This window comes from Jaculus jaculus, chromosome 5 (genome assembly GCF_020740685.1).
Source record: "Jaculus jaculus isolate mJacJac1 chromosome 5, mJacJac1.mat.Y.cur, whole genome shotgun sequence".
NCBI lineage: Eukaryota > Metazoa > Chordata > Mammalia > Rodentia > Dipodidae > Jaculus > Jaculus jaculus.
In genome coordinates, this window is record NC_059106.1 from 11,173,286 (window position 1) to 11,179,631 (window position 6,346).

Consider the following 6,346-nt stretch of genomic DNA (forward strand, 5'->3'; position numbering starts at 1 on the left):
ATGAATGCTGGGCTTGGGGGTGTGCACCTGCAAGCCCCGTGCTGGGGATGGGCGAGCCCCCAGAGCTCGCCAGGCCAGTCACTGTACCCTAAGATCTGAGCTCCAGGCCAGTGAGAGGGCTGTCTGTAAAAGAAGTGCACGACATACCTGAGGTTGTCCCCGGCTTCCATGTGCAGCTCCCCTCCAACCCAACGCACACACGGAGGAAGACCCTGTGTTAAAACATGGCTGTTCAGTGAGATCCTTAGTGGATCTCACTGCCGTGGGTTACTTCCCGGAGGAGAGGCTGAGCACCTGCTGATGGCCTGGCGACATTCTCTGATCAAGGTGCGTGGCTTCCTCATGGTAGGTAGCTTATTCAGACACCGCAGGCTTGTCCCGTTCTTCCAGCAGGGTATGCCTGGCTCAGCAGAGCCCTTCTCCATCGCAAAGTCACATCGTGTCTCAGAGGCACAAAGCCGTACTGCGGGATGGGTGGGGGGATGTAGCGCACACCACGGCCTCTGCGCTGGGTGGTTGACCTCTGTGGCCAGGGCCTTCTTCCCGGTGTTTCAGAAACTGGGCGAGGCTGCTTTCACAGTACAGACGGGCGTAAGGAGAACAGCAGTGGCTCCTCAGAGAGCAGAGCAGGTGCCGTGGGTCTGATGAGCTCTGCACAGGACAGGGAATCCAGTGTGTGGCGAGCCAGAGACCAACCTGCGGGGCTGCGGAGCAGGAGTCACAGTGACTGGGGGCCGTGTGTCAAGCGTCTTTCTGTCTGACACTGTAGGAAGAAAACAGTGATTTCCCACAGCTACTGGGCTGTCACATGGGAGGTGAGTCCAGAGTGCAGAAATGAGGAAGGCCCACAGAGGGAACGGGGTTTGGAGTCACAATGTGTAATGGTGCTGGCTGGAGAGATGGCTCCGGGGGAAGTGCACGTCCTGGCAAGCATTAGACCCGGAGGCAGCGGTGGGAATAAGATCACCTGCGCCGACAGCTGGGTGCGGCCACGCGCATCTGTGACCCCAGTCCTTTGGGAAGTAGAGACCAAAGGATGATAGCTGCTTGCCAACAGAAAACTTTGGAAGCACAGGAGACTGCCATAGGAAAAGAAAAAAGCAGGCACATGCGTGATGAAGGGAGGTACCTGGCTGAGCACATGAACCACCACAGGTGAGTGCATGGAATGTCACATCAACATACATGTGGATACACCACACACACACACACACACACCACGTCCATGCAGAAGAAAAGGAACCATGCAATGCCTCATTTCAGAAGCTAACGTGTGCCTGCAAGGAGCATACTAAACTGTTTTAAAGTGGAGGGTGAGGTATAAAGTTGGGGAAAGTTCTGACCCCCACATCCCATAAAATGGGACATGTCGGAGAGATTGTCTTCCTAGGACCGTGGTCCTGATATGAAGGTGAGTTGAGACCAATATTTTTATTTATTTGAGAAAAAGAGACATACAGAGACAGTATGGGCACACCAGGGTCCTACCACTGCAAAGTAACCTCAGGAACATGAACACTTATGCATCTGGCTTTACCTATGTACTGGGTAATTGAACCTGGGTCACCAGGCTTTGCAAGTAAGTATCTTTAACGTCTGAGCCCAGAAATATAATCTTAACAAAAACCATGCCTAGCAGAGCAGCTGTAGCCCTTTACCGGAAGGCTCGGTGTTTAGACTCCTCTTCTTCCTTTTACCCCTGCCTTGGGCTTCCCCAGGGCTGTGTCTCGGAGAAGACTGTGCTCTTGTTGGAAGCTCATTTTACCCAGAAGTCAGTCAGTTATAAACCCGTGCAGAGGATGCAAGAATATGCATGGGGTTTGAGAACTCTCAAGCTTGAAAAGTTCTCCAAGGGCGAGGGTAAAAACGCTGCTCTCCTGGCCAGGAAGTCCCTGGTCGCCTGCCCTGTGCCTGCTGTGTGGCCCGAGCCGGCCCTCCACTACCTGACATTCCTTCGCTCTGGGTCATTCTCTCCCAGAATAAACTGCTTCCCACCGCCACTCATCACTGCCACCTGCGGACAAACTTCCCAACATGAGCCCTTGGATGGCAAGCCACACCCACCCCATGGCACAGTGGCCCCTCTCGCCATTATGCCCCAAGATAAATTTGTTCAAATGTTGAAGAGGAAGATGAGTGGGCAGCATTTTCTGACCAAATTCTGTCTGACTTCAGGAAAACAGGGCTCATCAGACTACTAAGATGTGGAGTCACTGTTATATTTTCTGAAAGGCGGTCACTCTCACATTTGCCACAGCTCTGATCTATACCTTTGATATGTTCAGAGCAATGAGTGAAGAGATCATTATAAATCAGATTCTAAAAGAGCTGAAATATTGCGAAAGTTCTTCAGCTCTTTAAGGTTAGCATGAGTCCACTGTCCTCTTAGAGTAAACTGCCGATGTGCGCCTCGAGCCGTACAAGAATGTCCTAGAGGGAGGAACAGGATCGCCTGTCTCTTACTCAGAATTCACATCCCAGGGGGTACACTCCTGGGAATTCCTTGTTCTTGCAGCTCTATGCTGAGAAGGCTAAGAAGAACAGGATAAACACTTCTACCCTCCATTCAGCCAGGTATTCACTTTGGCATGTAGTCTGGGAAATATGTACAAGAAAAATTTAGAAACAAAAATTGTTTAGAAACTTAGAGCTGAAATTAAATCATGCAATATTTGCTAACTGCTTTATTTGACCATGCCCAGTCATGTTTTAAACCTTCTCAGGGGCTGGAGAGATGGCTTAGTGGCTAAGGCACTTGTCTGCAAAGCCTAAAGACCCATGTTCAACTCTCCAGATCCCATGTAAGCCAGATGCATAAAGGTGAGGCAAGCACAAGGTTGCACATGCCCACTAGATGGCACAAGCATCTGGAGTTCTATTGCAGTGGCTGAGGCCCTGACATACCAATTCTCTCTCTAAAAATAAAAAATAAAAAAGTTAAAAGCTTTCTCTTTTTCCAACACTACTTTGTAATTTTCCAAAGGGGTTGTACTTTATGAATTTTTCTTTGTCTCCCTTCCTCCCTCCCTCCCTCCCTCCCTCCCTCCCTCCCTCCCTCCCTCCCTCCCTCCCTCCCTCCCTCTCTCCTCTCCTCTCTCTCTCTCTCTCTCTCTCTCTCTCTCTTTCTTTCTTTCTTTCTTTCTTTCTTTCTTTCTTTCTTTCTTTCTTTCTTTCTTCAGTACTGGCATTGCAGTCATGGCTTTATACATGCTAGACAAGTTTTCACTGAGTCAAATCCTCAGCCAGCTCAATGGATACTTGCTACCTCCAAACCTTTTGTGTGAGCCAAATTATGAAATTGTTTGTTCAAGACAATTTTCCAACATCTGCCTCATTTATTATGTGATACCAGGCCCCCTCAGCTTTCTATGTAAGTGTCTTTAACCTCTGAGCCATCCTCCCATGTCCCTCAGCTTTCTAAAGAGCAGTGGAAGAGCCCAGAAAGAAATGAACTCTCTGAAGCATGTTTCATGATCTGGTAAGACAGCACAAATAGGAGGTAAGCCCTTTCTTGGTTCCTCTCAGAACACACACTGATTTTACCCTCCTCTTGAATAGAGTCTTGCTTGGTATTGCCAACACACAGAATGTGCAGGAAAGAGCTGCTGCTACCCAAAAATCTCCAAGTTTTGAGTTAGCATGCTTTTATGTTATTGTTTTTGGTGCAAGAGATTAGAAGTGCCCAGATGCAAGTGGGCAATGTAACTGTGAGGCCACTTAGGCCACTGTAATATAGCAGCAGCTGTCTTAGTACCCACAGAAAACCTATAGTCCAAGCACCAGGCCCTGGACTTCCTGAGACACTTGTCCCAGGAGTCTGGACAGTCACTCATTTTTCCTCCTGAGAAAAGCAAACAGCTGGGAGGAGAGATGGCTTAGCAGTTAAGCGCTTGCCTATGAAGCCTGAGGACCCCGGTTCCAGGCTCGATTCTCCAGGACCCACGTTAGCCAGATGCACAAGGGGGAACACGTGTCTGGAGTTCGGTTTGCAGTGGCTGGAGGCCCTGGCACGCCCATTCTCTCTCTCTCTCCCTCTCTCTCTCTCTATATATATATATGCCTCTTTCTCTCTATGTCACTCTCAAATAAGTAAAAATAAACAAACAAACAAACAAAAAAAAAGAAAATGGCTTCCAGAGACATGACAACCCAGCTCTTCTCATAGCACAGAGATAATATTGGCTTCTGTTCTCGTTGCTGTGATAAAATGCCTGACAAGTGGCATCTTTAGGGAGGAAGGGTTTATTTTGGCCCACAGTTTAAAGGGGCACAATCTGTCATGGGGGGAAGGCATGGCAGGAGCATGAGGCAGGGACTGCTCGCATCTCAGAGGACCAGGCATAGCAGGCAGGAAGCAGGGCAGGACCATAAAACCTCAAGGCCCACCCGCAGTGATCAGCGTTCTCCAGCTAGACTCTGCTTCCTAAGGGTTCCTCAAGCTTCCCTAACACCACCAGCAGCTGGAGACCAAGTATTAAACCAAACATCAGTGCCTGTGGGTAACATTTCACAGTCAAGCCACAGCAACAGGTTTCATCTGCTCAAAGCCCAGAGCCAGAACACACCCAGGGGGCTGTGATTCTGGTCCCAGAAATAATTCCCTGTGGAAAAATGGATTTCCTCCATTGGTAAAGCATGCTGGGCCCACTGTGTGCTGGTTCATTGTTCCCAGAGCCCTGCGCCACCCCTGTGGAGAGCCGCGTTGTCTGCTGCTGGCAAGAACACAGAAGAGGGCAGCCAGGAAAGGCTAGCCCAAGGACAGGACACTGCCATGTTGTTTCAGCGTCGCCATTTCCATTACAATGACAGCTTAATGTAATCTGGTACTATTTTCCTCTGGATATGTTCCAAGACCATAGGTGGTGCTTGAAACCTCACATGGTTTCTCTGTGGGTACTACGTGTTTACTATGGTTACAAACCTATGACACACTTTAAGTTCTAAGTTAGGCACAGTAAGAGATGAAAGATAACTAATGATGAAGTAATGATGACCACGAACCACAGTTATCAACATTTAAAGCTTAAGAGTTGCTAACTTCTGGATTTTTCTAATTTATATTGTCAGGTTGAAATTGACCATGGATAACTGAAAGAGCAGAAGTGAAACCATGGGCTAACGTGGACGGTTGCTTTGTATACCTAAGACTGAGATCAGTGGTAGGAAGCTTGCTTTTTATATGGCCCTAGTCATTATCTAGAAGGTACCCTCATGTTCAGGATTTCATATTCCAAGGTGTAACAACTTTGCTGCCATTGAGACACTGTGAATAAATAAAATATCAGTGTTATTTTAAGTGAAGTTAGCTGTGATTTAGTAGTTGTTTTCCTATTTTTGCTTTTTTATTTTTGATAATTTCATGCATGTATACAATGTATTTTGGTCACATTCACCCCTCACATTATCCCTCACCGATTCCTGCTAAGCAACTCCTTCCTCCCAACCAAAATTCCTCTCCCCACTCTCATGTCCTTTTTCTTTGTGACTCACTGAGTTATAACCCACCTGAGTGGAGTTAGGGTTGCTTGCATGAGCATGAGTGAGGTCTCATTGTCATGACCTAAGGCAGAAAGAAATATGATTTACAAAATGTCGCTCTAGGGCTGGAAAGATGGCTTAGTGGATAAGGAGCTCACCTGCGAAGCCTAAGAACACATGTGCGAATCTCCAGGTCCCATAGCCAGGTGCACGGTGATGCATGCATGCAATGTTGCACATGCACAGAGTCTGGAGTTTGTTCACAGCAGCTGAAAGGCCCTGGCACTGCACCCCTTCCCCCATCTCTTTCTCTGTCTCTCAATTTTTTTTTTAAATGTCACTCTAACCCATGCTGTGAAATGGTCAGACCCTGTGTCCTTATCCTCCACAGTACTTAGGCGTACAGGGCAAATGACAACTGTGCTGATGGCTACATCCCTGGAGAAAATGACCCCATTCACCCTATAACCATTCGCTGCCAATAGCTCCTTGGGGTCTCATGAGCCCTTATCCCACCCATAAATGAATGTTGATGGGCTCAGTCTTGTGCAGGAGACCACACTAGTTGTGAGTTCATGAATGTAAGCCTTCTATAGTTTATATAAAATGCACACATACATAGAATACATCCGTATATATCTAGATGTATATGTGCAAGTCTGTTTCCCCATAAGTAACTCAACATTTACTTTCCATATCTAAGCTGTGGCTAGAAACCTGAGCCCATTAGCCACAGGTATTCAAGCCACCTAAGCAGGGGCCAATGCTGCAAACACTGCCTGGCTTCGTCTTAACTCTGGGGGTCGCCCTTGTTTGGACATGCCCAATGGTTTGGGAGCGGTGCCCTTGTCTGTGAGCTCACTTGCTT